At 43.2% G+C, this 14,761-nt stretch overlaps 1 protein-coding gene across 3 annotated transcripts in view; it reads left to right on the top strand.

Annotated features, from left to right (window-relative positions):
- Nucleotides 1-648: 648 nt before the first annotated feature.
- The window catches only part of GALNT6 (polypeptide N-acetylgalactosaminyltransferase 6), an 87,096-nt gene continuing 72,983 nt past the window's right edge, over nucleotides 649-14,761 (top strand). Inside the window, exon 1 of one of the 3 annotated variants that reach the window (XM_060252254.1) lies at nucleotides 649-955. The gene's annotated coding sequence lies outside the window, so the exon portion shown is untranslated. Of the gene's footprint in view, nucleotides 992-14,761 lie in introns of all 3 variants that reach the window. The other 2 variants (XM_060252255.1, XM_060252253.1) reach the window with 2 other exon arrangements.

Below are 14,761 nucleotides of genomic sequence, written 5' to 3'. Positions count from 1 at the left end.
AACCCTTTATATAAGGATGACGATCATTTAGAAAACTATGTTATACACAGGGCCTTTTTTGTAGAAAAAGCCCAGCAGGCACTCATTTTCATATTAGGCTACACCCCCTGACATCACCATTGTTTAGTATAGAGATTTGTTGTAGAAAAGGCCAGCCGCTCATTTGCATATTAGGCCACACCCCCTGATGCCAAGCCAGCCGGAACTGCGTTCCTTTGCATTCCTGCTAAAAAAAACCCCTGGTTATACATATGACTAAGGGCCTGGTCTGCATATACTGGGTAGAAAGCTATCAATGTTAAATTAGCACATTGATGTCTTAATGTTTTATTCGCAGGAAGCTTTATACATAGGGGAACATTAAAAATCTGACTGTTTCCTATTTGGAGTCGGATGTGGCTAAGATAACCAACTTTCAAGTGAGGCCTGGACTACTCCCCTAACTACAACTCTAAACCATACATCCATTTCTCCGGGGGGAAGAGCAACTGCCGAGAGTTCATCCAAACTCCACCCTCTCCGATCCGCATCCAATGCCATTATTGCGCTGCGTAAACCAGAACTTGTTCCTGATTCGGTGAACGGCGGGCGCTAGGACCCAGTGTTGAGCATCGAGCAGTGAGCCAGCCGGCTTTAGGACCCGTCGGCAGCCTCACTGGATACACCTGTGCCCAGGGCGGCGGAGTTTCCCGCTGCCTTGCCCGGGGTCGGCTGCAGGTGAGAAGTCTGACCGGTGATGTTCTGACTCCACCCCGGCCAGCTCGCTCTGTATCGCGGATATTAGAGGCGGACTCTCACCTCCAAGCTGAGCTTTCGAGTCCTCTTTGGAGGTGAGTCTGGTGGCTGTCTCCTTGTGCTTCTCCGGCGCTGGCTGGGTTTTGTTTCTTGTTATGGGTGGACTGTGGCAGAAAGGGCGAGGGAAGCACGCCTGAAGAAGGGGCAATCCCAAGAAGAGGTACTGGAGAGGGTTCAGCAGCTGTTGCGTTCCTTGGTATGTAGGGGAGGGAGGTGGAATTAATGACTCTTAGCTTGGTGGGGGAATAGGTTTCTAATTATTATAGTGGTTGGAGGGGGGGTTAGGTTCCTTTGGTGCTGGTTGAGGCGAAATGGGGACTGCTAGTTATTAAGTTTTTAAGACGTTTTCATTTATCATGCTAAAAGTGCTTTCTGCTTTTCTTAGGTTAGTAATATGAGTACAAAGCTTATGTTGGGTCAAGCGGTAGGTGCTAGACCTTATCTAAGCCCAATTTGCAAAGTGGAATCTAAGTCTGAACTGAAGTCTGTATATTTCTCCTACCCCCCCTCCCTTTCCATTCTCTTCTTCTCTCTCCCCCATCTTGTAATATACTGTGAACAGAAAAAAAGCAAAGGGGCGAGGGGGTCACTCAAGTGAAGTGACCCATCTTAGGTCAAGTGTAACTCACTTGCAGTTGTAGCTTGTCCTGCTTTGAAACCCACCCGTTGCAGACAGATTGCACAAATGTAGTCAATGGCTGGTTTGAAAGAGATCACTGCTAAGGATGTGAATGCTTCTCTCCCCATCCTCTCTGGTACATGGATGTCTTGGATTTTTCTTTAGAAGCTTCTGGTCAGAGATCACAATGGGACAAAGGAAATGCACCATGTGATACGAAGAATCCTTCTTTTAAAGCATTTTCAGTTCTCTTTTAAAAGCTGTGTTTTCTTTCTCTAGCCTTAGTTTTAAAAGTTTTTCTTGCCCTGTATCTGCATTTTTCAAAAGTCGCACATTGGCAGCTTAAAGGTGCCTTTAGCATTGCATTAAAGCATTTGTAGAGTTTAGGTCCTGTAACCCACAAAGAGCATCTTGGACTGCATGAGTTTTAACTAGACTGACCTGGTTCAAGCTCCAGATCAGGAAATGTCTAGGCTATGGGTTGATCTTTTATCTTTTGTTTTGTTTTTTTTAAAAATTGGAGAATCAATTTTGTGTAGCAGCTTTCAGGTTCCTAATAATTAGCAAGTCTTACCGTGTGTGTGTTTGTGTGTATTAGCATGAAGTTTTGCACTTGATCCTAACTCTTGCCCATTACCTATAGCCATGTTAAACAGAAAAGGGCATTATTGACACCTTATGTTGTGGTGAGGGTTTGAGCTCTAATGGCTTCCTGCATAACAGTCCTGAGGTCTGAACCAGAGATTTCCTGATTTAGAGCTCAGTGTTGCTATGCTGACTAACTTTACAGTTGTCTGGTTGTGAGACTGGCTAGGGGATTACAGAGTTAAGAAAGTGGCAAGTAAGGTTTGAGGAAGTTACCACTGGAAGCTGTTGTCAGTGGCACAACTGGGGCAGACTGAGTAGAAACAGTGCCTCGGAGCATAAATGCACGAGAGAAGACAAATGGTGCATAACAGCGGAGTCTCAATTACTCTTAACAATTAAGATACTTTTACACATTAGTCTCCTACTTTGACATATTTATTGCTCCATTGTTCCTCCCCCCCATAGTTATTGTGACCTATAACCTTAGCTTGTTATTGCTCTTTAGTCTTTTCATATGTCAAACATCTTCATTAAGTTGTATGCTAATTTGCTGTTCACCTATGTAGAGACATCGCATATATGCAATGTTAGCTTCCATTTCAATGTATCTGAGGAAGTCTGCATGCACATGAAGACTCATACCTTGAATAAACTTTTGTTGGTCTTAAATGTGCCACTGGACTCAAAAACTGTTCTTCTGAGTGTACATGTTCCTCACCACAGAGAAGCTTCATCCAACCTCCACACATCTGAGCTTCATAGGCATGATTTCCAGGATGCATTTTTTCAGGCATGCTGGAGTCTTCTGACCGCTCTCATTTTAGAAACTCTCATGGAAGGCAGGGCTGACCCTAGACCATCTGGCACCCTAGGAAAGGCTAACTTCTGGTGCCCCCCCACCCTGATGACATCACCGAGTCATGTGGGGGGTGCACAATTTGGCACCCTAGGTAATTGCCTAGTTTGTCTAGTGGTGGAGCCAGCCCTGATGGAAGGGGGTTCATGAGGAGAGGTGAATGGGATTTTCTGGCTCTTTTTCTTTCCCCAGCCTCTTTTTAAGGACCTGGGAAAAGAAAACCGTCCTGGCTTGTTCCTCTATCTTTACCAGAAGCTTGAGACATGCATGATCAACGAGATGCAGGCTTTCTGGGCATTATCACCTGCTAAGGTCTGCAGAGTGAATGTGCTGTTAAAATTGTAGGGCTGGTAAAATAAAGTATCAAAATAACAGTAAAACTTGAGGATTTGATCCCCATGTGATTTCAGTGTGTGACCCATTTGGCTGTGTGCAGAAGAGTTCTTTCTGTGTCTGCAGGCTGATAAATTGCGCTAACATCAGCATTCCCTTAGCCTGACTTCCTCGTGAATCTTCTGCATCACATGTATTGTTTGTTCTATCCCAGGGCTTTTTTTTACCAAGAATGCACAGGAACACAGTTCTGGCTGGTTTGGCACCAGGGGGTGTGACCTAATATGTAAATGAGTTCCTGCTGGGCTTTCTCTACAAAAAAAGCCCTGTTAATACAAATTTATTAAGCACACTACAAAGCTGTATCTCCACAATGGTAGCAACGTTGGTCTGTTGAAGTAAACTGGAGCACTGTATGATTCCTCTGTTTTCACTACAGAGTTGAGCTTTTTTCCCCTTTATATACTAAATTTTTATTTTGAATTTTCAATAGGGAGACAGAAGGGGAAAGGGGGAATGTGGGAAAGGGCAGAAAAACATATATTAAATAAGTACACAATATATGGGCAGTTTTACTAATACGAATGTACAAATATGTAAGAATAATTTAGCCAATACATGACATGATATGACATATTAGCATAATAACATTAGAGTATTCCATGAGAGTGTGTATTTATAGTATATAGATAATGTATTTAATATAATGTGACTATTTAAAGATCCAGTATAGCCTCCTATCAAAGCCTTTATATATATTCTATAATATTCTGTTACTTTCTTAATATTGTTACCCTGTCTCAGGGGTGGCCAAACTGCAGCTCGAGAGCCATATGTGGTTCTTTCACGCATATTGTGTGGCTCTTGAAGCCACCACTGCCCTGTCGGCCAGCTTGGAGAAGGCATTTGTCTCTTGAAATCACTTCGCCAAGCCAGCAGATGACTTGGAGAATGAATTTAAAGTTGCTTTCTTTCCACCTCTCCCTCCTGCTCTGGACCAGATGTTTTGTGATGGTCCACCATTTGGCCCTCTGATTTGACTTTGTTTGACCCCCTAAAAGTCCTCTTAGATATTAATCAAGCTGCAGTAAAGTATTGGCCCACAACTTCACTTGTGAAAAAAAGAATTATGCTTTAAAGGAACGGATTGTGCACTGATTTTTCTCTCTCCCCTTTTTGTGTGTAATATATTCCTAATATATGCATGTACAGCTCTGTGTGTACTGAATGCTCTCAGGGCACATGCTTTGTAACTGGGAAACTCTCACTGAGCAATGCACTGAACCTGACTACTTGAATGATGGTGGGGTTCATTTCTCCAGCAGAAGCTCCCATCCAGTCTCTGGACTACTTGTGTGGTTGTGTGGAGTTGCTGTTCCACAAAAATTGGCAGTTCCTTTTCTAGAGAATGCTAATGTCTAGGGAAGCTGCTTCTGATTCAAAAGACTGGAATGGATAGATAATATCATGATACCGCCACACATCATATCCCATGCATCTCCACAACAGTTAAAACATTTGGACATCAGTCTCAAAATGAATTCACATGGATTTTGTGAGGTTCCCTGCCACCACAAGAAATGAAACTTTCTCCAGCCACTTTTTGGTTTGTATCATGGAGTGGAGAAGTATTCAACAGTTGTGAGTCACTTTCTAGTAACATACCACACAGTTCACAAGATATCTGCCACAAGGTGACCATGAACACAGTAACCTTTTGATTGGTGGTGTGTGTGTGTCGGGCGTCATGAATCTTGCTTGCTCAAGTACCTTGGCATACAGAATTGCCTCACATGCCTGCATGAACTGGGTCTTAATCAGATTGATGCAAATGCGATAAGGGTTGTTCCATTAATAGCTTCTGATGTCCAGGAATTTTATCATATGAGGCTGAAATTATGGGATCTGTACCAGACAAATCAGCAAAACTATCTAATCCTTTAAACTGGTGCAGAGCATCCCCCCTCCTAAAAAACAAAACACCTCTACCTCTAATTAAAAAGAAATCTGGAATCCGAAATCAGACCCAGTTAATTGTATCTGTTGCTTGACTGGACATGTAGTTCTCTATAGAGTTAGTCTCATCTAAGCCTGGTGGATTTAGATTGGGGGGTAACTCTTCAAAGTATTGTGCTGTGGTTCTCTCTTGGTTGCACAGCACAGTGCAGCTGGAAAAATACGTTCCTTTTAAAAATGAAAGTCAAATAATTTTAAAAGTAAGGTGAAAAATAATACTTTTAATTCAAATTATCTTTTAATTCAAAACCAAAGCAAACAGTTCTGTGGGGATGTGTGGAAATATGAATGTCCGAGGTTTTTCTCTTCAATAATAAAATGTGGCCATTGTGTTGTGAAATATTTATTTTGTATGTTCCTCTTCTCCAACTTTATCTAAAGACAGGTGAGCTGTCACGTGGCTGTGAATCAAATTCTAAGCCTCCTCACCCACCTGCCGCACTAGGTATCTTCATTTTTATGTCACAAACGCTTCCTGGAAAAGACAGCCTTGCGTTAGTCAGTGATTTCTACTTATATCAACATTTAGGAGTTGATTGGCTGCCACCAATCCAGTAAAGAGTCCTCTGTATTTCCTGGAGTGTATGCAGAAGTACAGAGGGAGCAGGACTAACATGTTGGCTAGCAGCACAAGAGGTAGCGAAGTTCAAAGTAATTTGATAGCTCTGCTTGTGGGGTTCCTGAGCTGTTTGGAACTTGTTCAGTTGGAAGGTCTGTAATGGCTACCAAACTGTTGAACAGCTCTATATGCTATATTTTATCTCTCTTTCCCAGTACCTGATAAATCTGTGAGGGATGAGCTATGGTAGGGAGGACCCTGGTAAAATATCTGTTTTGTATGCAGAAGGTCCCAGTTTTAATCTTGGGCATCTCCTGTTAAAAGGATTAGGTAAAACGGATAAAAGGAAGTACTTCTTCACCCAAAGGGTGATTAACATGTGGAATTCACTGCCACGGGAAGTGGTGGCGGCCACAAGCATAGCCACCTTCAAGAGGGGTTTAGATAAAAATATGGAGCAGAGGTCCATCAGTGGCTATTAGCCATAGTGTGTGTGTGTATATATAATATATATTTGCCACTGTGTGACACAGAGTGTTGGACTGGATGGGCCATTGGTCTGATCCAACATGGCTTCTCTTATGTTCTTAGGTAGTAAAAACACCCATGCCTGAGAACTTGGAGAATCCCTGGAAGTCAGAGTCATCCATACTGATGTTGATAGACCGGTGGTCTGACTACAGGCTGCTTTTACACACATTGGATAATGCGCTGTCAGTGTACTTTATTAATTGCTTGCAGGTGGATTTAATCCATTTGCAAATGATTGCTGAAGTGCATTATTCAATGTGTGCAACAGCAATTACTATAAGGCTGCTTCCAGTTATGGCATCTGTTCCCAATAAAGCTGTCTTTATCATTATAAAAAATTACAGTATATGTTTGTGAAGATCTTGGTGTGGTGGCAAAGGAAAAGGGGGAGAGATTACGGTTGCACTTGCCACTGCATTAGCAGCAAGCCAAGCTCCTGTGGTATGGCCAGTGCTTCAGAAGCTCAGAGACCTAGGTAGTGGTTGTACAGATCTGGGAAGTGATGGTGGGCAAAATCCATGCCCCTCCCCCCCACACACACACACTGCTGGACCTAGAAGCACTATTATCACCTTCTGAGGCTTGTCTTGGTTGTTTGGGTGGCAAACTCTTCTCATGTGCCAAGCAAAATGGTCTGGCATGGGCACTGTTTGAGGCACATACTGGCAGATTGCCTGCCCTGGCTTCAAGCCTTACACCCCAAGTTCTCTTGAAGTTCTATTGCCACGTATCATGTCCACAGAAATATGTATGCACAAATACCAGGCACTGTATTGTGCAAGCCTGTTATTTTAAAGACTGCAGCTGCTGAGGTAGATCTTGAGCTGTGATAGCTTACTGTAGAACATCTACGTGTTTTTAATTTTAGTTGCCTTTATCAAAAGGAACTTTTGCTCGTTTAGCTTAGATGAGTGACTGCGGCAGAATAAATGAACTAAGCATAGTCTGGAAGTGAAGATCTGTCTGTCATTTGTGGGGTGGCTCATAAAGTAATCCTTGATATCAGAATAGGGGTCTTAAAAGTAAATTCATGTTTTCATCTGAGGAACATTGGACAGCATAATATTATTATTATTATTAAATTTGTGAATCGCCTCATCCCAGTCAATGCCAGGCTCTAGGCGATGTACAAAACAGTATCTCTCCAGTGTGCACCTAACAAGATAGTGTTCAACACATTTTAGGGGTCCCTAACTTTTTTTGAACCCATGGGCACCTTTGGAATTCTGACCCAGGATGTCGGGCGCAACCCCAAAATAGGTGTTGCAAGAGGTGGTGCCAACTATAAAATGGAATACCACTCCTGTGGTTAGCAACTTTGGCTGAAACAATCCATATCTCCAGTGGCCAATCACAAGCCCTGAAGGGTAAGAACCCCTCCATAAGACCCCACCTACTTTCTATAAATGCTTGGAAATGTGTTGGCTGGTGCCATGCTGAGAACCCCTGTTGCTTATTTGTTTCATATATGGCAGTGGAGAGACCTAAACAGCCCTCCAGCCTTCTAAAATATATATGGGTTCTGTGTCAGATACATAGAGTTCCTGGTGGAATGTCTTGAAATAGAAAGGGATAATCTGGGAGTGAGATATTCTAATAAGCCCCTGGTTTGCTAGGATGTGTGGAAGCTTTGAGATAGTGAATACACCGTACAAGATGAGAGAAGCTGTTTTTAAAAATGAATTCAAGCAGTTGAAAAATAACAGCAGGCAATCCTATGTACATTACTTGGGAATAAGCCTCAATATGTTAGGTGGGACCTGTTGAGTAAACATGTATAGGATCACAATGGGAATTTTCATTTTATTGTGCCCGAGGTCTTGTCTGTCGCCACTGCAACTTTTATGCAGGTAGCAATGTTGGTCTAGCAGTAAAGTAAGATTCTTTAGTGTGTTAAAAAAAATATTTAAAGTTCTCATGCTTGTCTCCTGGGTGGCCAGAAAGCAGTGCCCAAATTAACCTCAGCCTGGAAAATTAGCCTGCCTGGAAAAGTTAGCATTTGTTAGCTGCTGCAAGATAACAGCTTGCCTTACAACAGGTTGGCTGGTACAAGGCAGAACTGGTTATATTGCTTGTGGTTAAACTGATAATCGAATGCAAAAAGTGGCATAATTAGAAAGTGGCATCAGCAAACTCTTGAGCTAATTTTCTCTCACCTTGGCTTCTGTCTAGAATGGAGTGGCCAAACTTGCTTAACGTAAGAGCCACAGAGAAAAAACATCAGATTTTTGAGAGCCAGGGGAAGAAAGCAAATAGATGGGAGAGGTAGAAAGAAAGCAACTTTATCTTTAAATGCATTCTCCAAACCAGTCAACAGGCAGTGAGGGCTTTGAGAGCCATACAATATGTGTGAAAGAGCCACCTGTGGCTCCCAAGCCACAGTTTGGCCACCCCTGGTCTAGAACTATGGGACAAAAAATTGCCAAAATGTCCTAAAAATCAGGGAGCCAGAGGCTACGTAACAGCTCATGATGATCCCCAGGTAACTTATTTCGAGACATCCTGTCATGAAGATCACAACACTCTGCAGTACTGCTGAGGGGCGGGGAGTGTTTGCAGGAACCAAGTGTGGGGATGGGAAGTCTGCTTTATTGAGGCCTTGCCCAGAGGCTACAAGCTCATTACCGATTTATCTGTTAGTCATTTCAGAAACAAGATAATTTTTTAGGATGATACTATGCAGTTACAAGTTTGTACCAGGCCCAGGGAAATTATGCTTGGGCTGTGGGTGCCATGTGCAAGGGTCTAAATTATGATGAATTTGTACCAAGTTCCTCTTTTACCTGGAGAGCAATTTTTTCCCCCAGGAGAGAAATGGGCAGCGATTAATACCCATGGGATTAGATCCAGACTAAACTGGGAATTTCCACCATTTTTTAAATCAATGTCATTCCTCAGGGTCCTGTATCCCACAAAAGCAGAATTTCATAGAAACTAGTAAGCTGCAGTGGGAGGGGCAAGGCAGGAAATTCCAGTCTGACTCTGGAAATTTAGTCTGGGTCTAATCCAGGGGTGGCCTAACTTGCTTAATGCAGGAGCCACACAGAATAAATGTTAGAGAACCGCAAGACATGATGATGGGAAGGTGGAGGGAGAAAGGTGGAAAGAAAACAACTTTAACTTTAAATGCATTCTCCAAAATTAGAGAAATGCCTTCTCCAAGCCATCCAACAGGGAGTGGGGGCTTCAAGAGCCACACAGTGTATGTGAAAGAACCACATGTGGCAGCAGACAAGACCTCTGGCACAGTAAAATGAGAGCCAGTTTGGTGTAGTGGTTAAGTGTGCAGACTCTTATCTGGGAGAATTGGTTTTGATTCCCCACTCCACTTGCGTCTGCTGAAATGGCCTCGGGTCAGCCATAGCTCTGGCAGAGGTTGTCCTTGGAAGGGCAGCTGCTATGAGAGCCCTCTCAGCCCCAACCACCTCACAGGGTGTCTGTTGAGGGGGTGGAAAATAAAAGAGATTGTGAGCCACTCCGAGATTCGGAGTGGAGGGCAGGATATAAATCCAATATCCTCCTCTTCTTCAAGCCACAGTTTGGCCACCCTTGGTCTAATCCATTGTATTTGCAAGTTGTATTTAACATATCAGCAGCATAAACCTCTTTTGTCATACATTAATACATTGAAGTGAAAGTCTTCATAAGGAGTAGAATGACTGTGGGGAGTGGAACAGGTGCTTTGGCTTCATGGCCATAAGAACAGTTTGTCTTTTGAACCTCTAATCTATTGTAAATAAGAGCATATGATTCCTCGTGACCTCAGAATTACGAAGACTTGATTCCCTTGAGAGATGGTATAAATAGAATCATAAGAGTTGGAAAGGACCTCCGGGGTTATCTAGTCCAACCTCATAGATCCAGAGGAGTTAGCTGTGTTAGTCTGTGGCTGGAAAATAATAGAGTGCAGTAGCACCTTGAATACTAATAAATGTTGTTGTAGCATAAGCTTTCGAGAAACAGCTCTCTTGCATCTGACAAAGAGAGCTGTGTTTCTCAAAGGTTTATGCAACAACAGAATTTGAGTCCAGTAGCACTGTTTGTTATAGTTCAACCTCCTACACAATGCAGGAAATTCAGAAATATCTCCTTCTCCCCCCCCCCCCAACACACACATAGTGACCCCTGTTCCATGTCTAGACATGGCAAAAAACCCTCCAGGATCCCTAGCCAAACTGGCCTGAAGAAAAATTGCTTCCTTGTGACCCCAAAGTGGTGATCAGCAATCCCCTTGGCATGTAAGAAAGGGCCACGATAACTAGGCACTAATATATGATGTACTGGTGTTTTTGGAAAATCCCTGACCTCCAAGAAAGCTTTTCATCTCAGTATACCTGCTGAGCAAGGTCTGTGTATACATTTGACTAACCCCTACTGAGTGCAGAGGATTCTGGGTCACATCACAAGATAGGCTAGTCATTCTTTTGGATCTCATATATTCCTAAATGATACACTCAACACTCAGTAGCTTTTTTTTCAGGGAAAAATTCACAATAACTGATCTTGAGGTTTTGAGGAACCTCCAGGGTTATTAAGAATACAACTTGATCACCACTGACAATGAGCAGACAATGATCAGGGAAGTTTAAAATCATGAACTTTCTCACCAGCCTTCAACTAGATCAGTTGCTTATGTGTAAAATGGGGGTAGCTGTCCTCCCCCTCCCGCCACAGTGTGGTTGTTAGAAAGAAGGTCATAAAGCCATTACCACCTGTTGAAGATGCTGTAACAACAATTACACAGTTCTCTCAATTTGACAAAGCTGTATTAGGAAGTGGTTGCTCACAAGGAACACAATTAGACATAGTTTTTCACCCTGTGCTGGAATTAGACCTGTCTTGGAGCATTTGAGGAGAGGGGCTTAATCTTCCAACTTCAGTTTTTCATCAGTGAGATAAGAATAACTGCAGCTAGATTCTCAGCTAGATTGCTGCCAAGCTAAAGTTTGCAAAACACTTTTGCGGGTTAAAGAGCTAGATAAAAAGTTACTAATGACTTCCAGAGGAGGAAAAATGTATGAAACATTGTGGAAGATGAAGACAAAATCAGCTCTTCTCTGAGGCAGTGTTGGTGTTGTTACCTGCATATCACTTATACAGGCCCTTAGGATTCAAGTAATCTCTTTTTACCCACACACCCAGATGTCTTTTGCCTACAACTCCCATCAGCCCCAGCCATTGGCTTCCAAGATCAGGAGAATCATACTCTTTCTCAGAGGCAGCAGAATAGAAGGCACATCTTAGCTATTATATATTCAGGCCTTGAATTCAGCAGGAGCTCACAGGAGTGTAGCTCCTGAACCATTCTGAGGGTTCCCCCCCTCCTCCCCACCTACCTTGTCCATCGAGTAGTGGGTGCAGCTGAATAACAATCCCTGGATTAGGAGAGCGAGCAGCCAGCCAGCCACCAGGGGCTTTGCCACACCCCCAGCAGCACTCATTAACCCCTGGAGAAGCCTGTGCCACCTTTTCTCCACTTCTTATGTGATTTTGGGCTGCGGGTGGCTTACTGGCCTTTTGACAGGGGTGGGTGGCCAAGGAGAGCCCCAGGTGAACGAAGCCTGCTTGGGCTGGCTGGATCTCTTGCCAGCCCAAGCAGGCCTCACTCGCTTGGGGCTCTCCTTTCTTGCATTGGGTTGCTTTTGGCTGGTGGATGGTGGCATATGCTAATGAGCACCACCACCTATTTTCCTACAAAACGACCCCTGTATATATTTATTCAATTCATTTGTACTTTGCCTTTCTCCCCAGTGGGGATCCAAAGCATCTTACAGCAGTCTCTTCTCCTTCATTTTAGCCTTACAACAGCTCTGTGACATGGGTTAGAGTGAGATGCGACTGGCCCAATGTCATTCAGTGAGCTTCCATGGGACAAGTGGAGCTTCAAACCCAGTTCTCCCAGATACTAGTCCAGTACTCTTAACCACTTCACCACACTGGCTCTCACCTAATAGTACTGACTGCTTATTTTGAATAGCACAGAGGGTTAAAGCTGCAATACTGCAGTCCTAAGCTCTGCTCATGACCTGAGTTCGATCCCCGGTGGAAGCTGGGTTTTCGGGTAGCTGGCTCGAGGTTGACTCAGCCTTCTATCCTTCCGAGGTCGATAAAATGAGTACCCAGCTTGCTGGGGGAGAAGTGTAGATGACTGGGGAAGGCAATGGCAAACCACCCCATAAAAAAGTCTGCCGTGAAAATGTTGTGAAAGCAATGTCACCCCGGAGTCAGAAACGACTGGTGCTTGCACGGGGGACCTTTCCTTTTCCTATTAATATGCTATTGTCAAGTAGCTCTGTGGTATTCTATCTGTCTGCGGTCACACACACTAAATAATGCACTTTCATTCCACTTACAGTGCACTTTCCAACTGGATTTTACTGTGTGAACTGGCAAAATCCAGTTGGAAAGTGGATTGAAAGTGCATTATTTAGTGTGTGTGATCACAGCCTGAGGCTTTCTATTGTCCATTGCTCTCTAGACATTCCTCATGGCTCATATGAGACTTTAATCAGACCTGTTAAATTAGCCATTGTATTACATCAGCTCAGGATTTAATGGATGCTGGCAATGTTCCTTTTCTGTGTTCCGTGTGTTTATATCAACTGAGGTTACATTTAGTAGCTCAAATATCGGCTCTAGCCCATGAAAGCTTATGCCACAGTAAATCAAAGAATCATGTGATTGTTTTTGATAAATCTCAAGGAGTTCCACACCACTGGCTATCAACTTGCAACATATACACAGTACAAAAAAGTAAACTCCACTCATGGTCTGGTGCCAAAATCACACAATTGCCCATGACGTTGCTGATCAGCAAATCTCATTGGAACTGGTAAATTGGCCATTGGGTTGTTTCAGCAGGTTTTCCCAAAAGCATTCCAGCAGACTTTCTACTATTCACGTATTGTAGAAGACTTTTGAATTGGGAGGTACCAAACAGTGGTTTTGATCTGGATTCTAAACTGTGGAGTCTTGTGAGTAAGAATTCTACTTTGTGAGCTACTGGCATTAAAGTTGTGAGCTACTGCATAAATTGGTGTGCTCTGGGGCCGTCCTTCCTGAGCTAAGACAAAATGTGTGAGCTGGAGGTAGAAACTGTGACTACCTCACACTAGCTCAGCTTAGAAGGAACACTGGTTACAACAAACCTAGTTCACCATGGCAGCAAAGTCAGTTTCAGTTGATATCCTCATCTCAGTGGCCGGTTGTCATCCACTTGTAGCATTGTGTGTTGCTCTTTGGAAAATGGTCTGAAGGTGATGGATGCTATACAATGTTGTAAAAATTAAGGGAGATTTCCCCTACTTCAGTGCCTGAGCAGGAAAATTATGGGAGCCTTGTCTGGATATGTAATGGATAGTAATGCAATCTTCCTAGACATGCTAGGCTAAGTTACCTAGCAGGATTGTCAAACATGCGGCCCGGGGGCTGAATTAAGCCCCTGGAGGGCTCCTATCAGGCCCTCGAGCAACCGGCTCGTCTGCTTCCTTCTGCATTGCAGCTTGCTTTGCCAGGCTTGCTCAATCGCACAGGAGCTGTATTTTCTCCATTGGCTGAGGCTCCTCCCCCTTCTGGTCCCCTGGTGAAGGAGGAAAAGAGCCAGAGCTTCCTTTGCCCAGTTCCTTGGATCCTATGGGAGAAATACAAAGAAAGCACCTTTAAGACCAATTAGTGTTAATGTTTTAAGCATGTTTTATTTTAAGTTTTAAAAAATATGTGTGTATATAAAGTTTATATCTCTGCTACCTAATAAATAGGTACACAGATGGCCTGGCCCAACAAGGTCTCATTTATGTCAGATTCGGCCCTCATAACAAATGAGTTCGACACCCCTGTATGATAGGAATGTTATTCAAGCTACTTTGGCCACTCTGGAGAAGCTTGGATCACATTAAGAGTAACAAAAGTTTATAGTGGAAGAATCTTGGTTGTGTAAGAGCAATAAAAGTTTACAATGGCAGACTACACTATAGGTACATTCTTGGATAGGGGTGCAAACTCTTTTCTACGTAATGGGTAGGATTCCACTTAGTAACAAGATTTTTTTTTAAAGAAAGGCCTACTCTGTGGTGTTCAGTGTCTGATTTATCTTTTAGTAATTATCCTGTCGTGGGGGCAAATCTGACCATCCTGATTGGTTGGGGCTTGGTGGGACTGTGGGATATCAACCCTTGGCTCGTCACACTATCAATCAAGAGTACCTGTGTGCCTTAGGTACAGGGAAATCCCCGAGAGAATTTTTGAAGGAACATTGGGAAACAGATATTGGAGATAAAATTTTAGATGAAGATTGGGAGAGGATGTTTAGATTACTTCCCTTTGTTACAACATCTAGGTTAGTGCAGGAGCAGGGATTGAAGATGATACAGAAATGGTATTATACACCCATTAAGATGTATTATATTTCTAAATCAGGGAGTAAAAATTGTTGGAGGAAATGTGGAGAAATTGGAACTTTCAGTCA

The sequence above is a fragment of the Heteronotia binoei genome, chromosome 13 (assembly GCF_032191835.1).
Source record: "Heteronotia binoei isolate CCM8104 ecotype False Entrance Well chromosome 13, APGP_CSIRO_Hbin_v1, whole genome shotgun sequence".
Taxonomy (NCBI): Eukaryota; Metazoa; Chordata; class Lepidosauria; order Squamata; family Gekkonidae; genus Heteronotia; species Heteronotia binoei.
The sequence above is the reverse complement of the archived record's forward strand: the minus strand, read 5'-3'. Positions and strand labels throughout refer to the sequence as shown.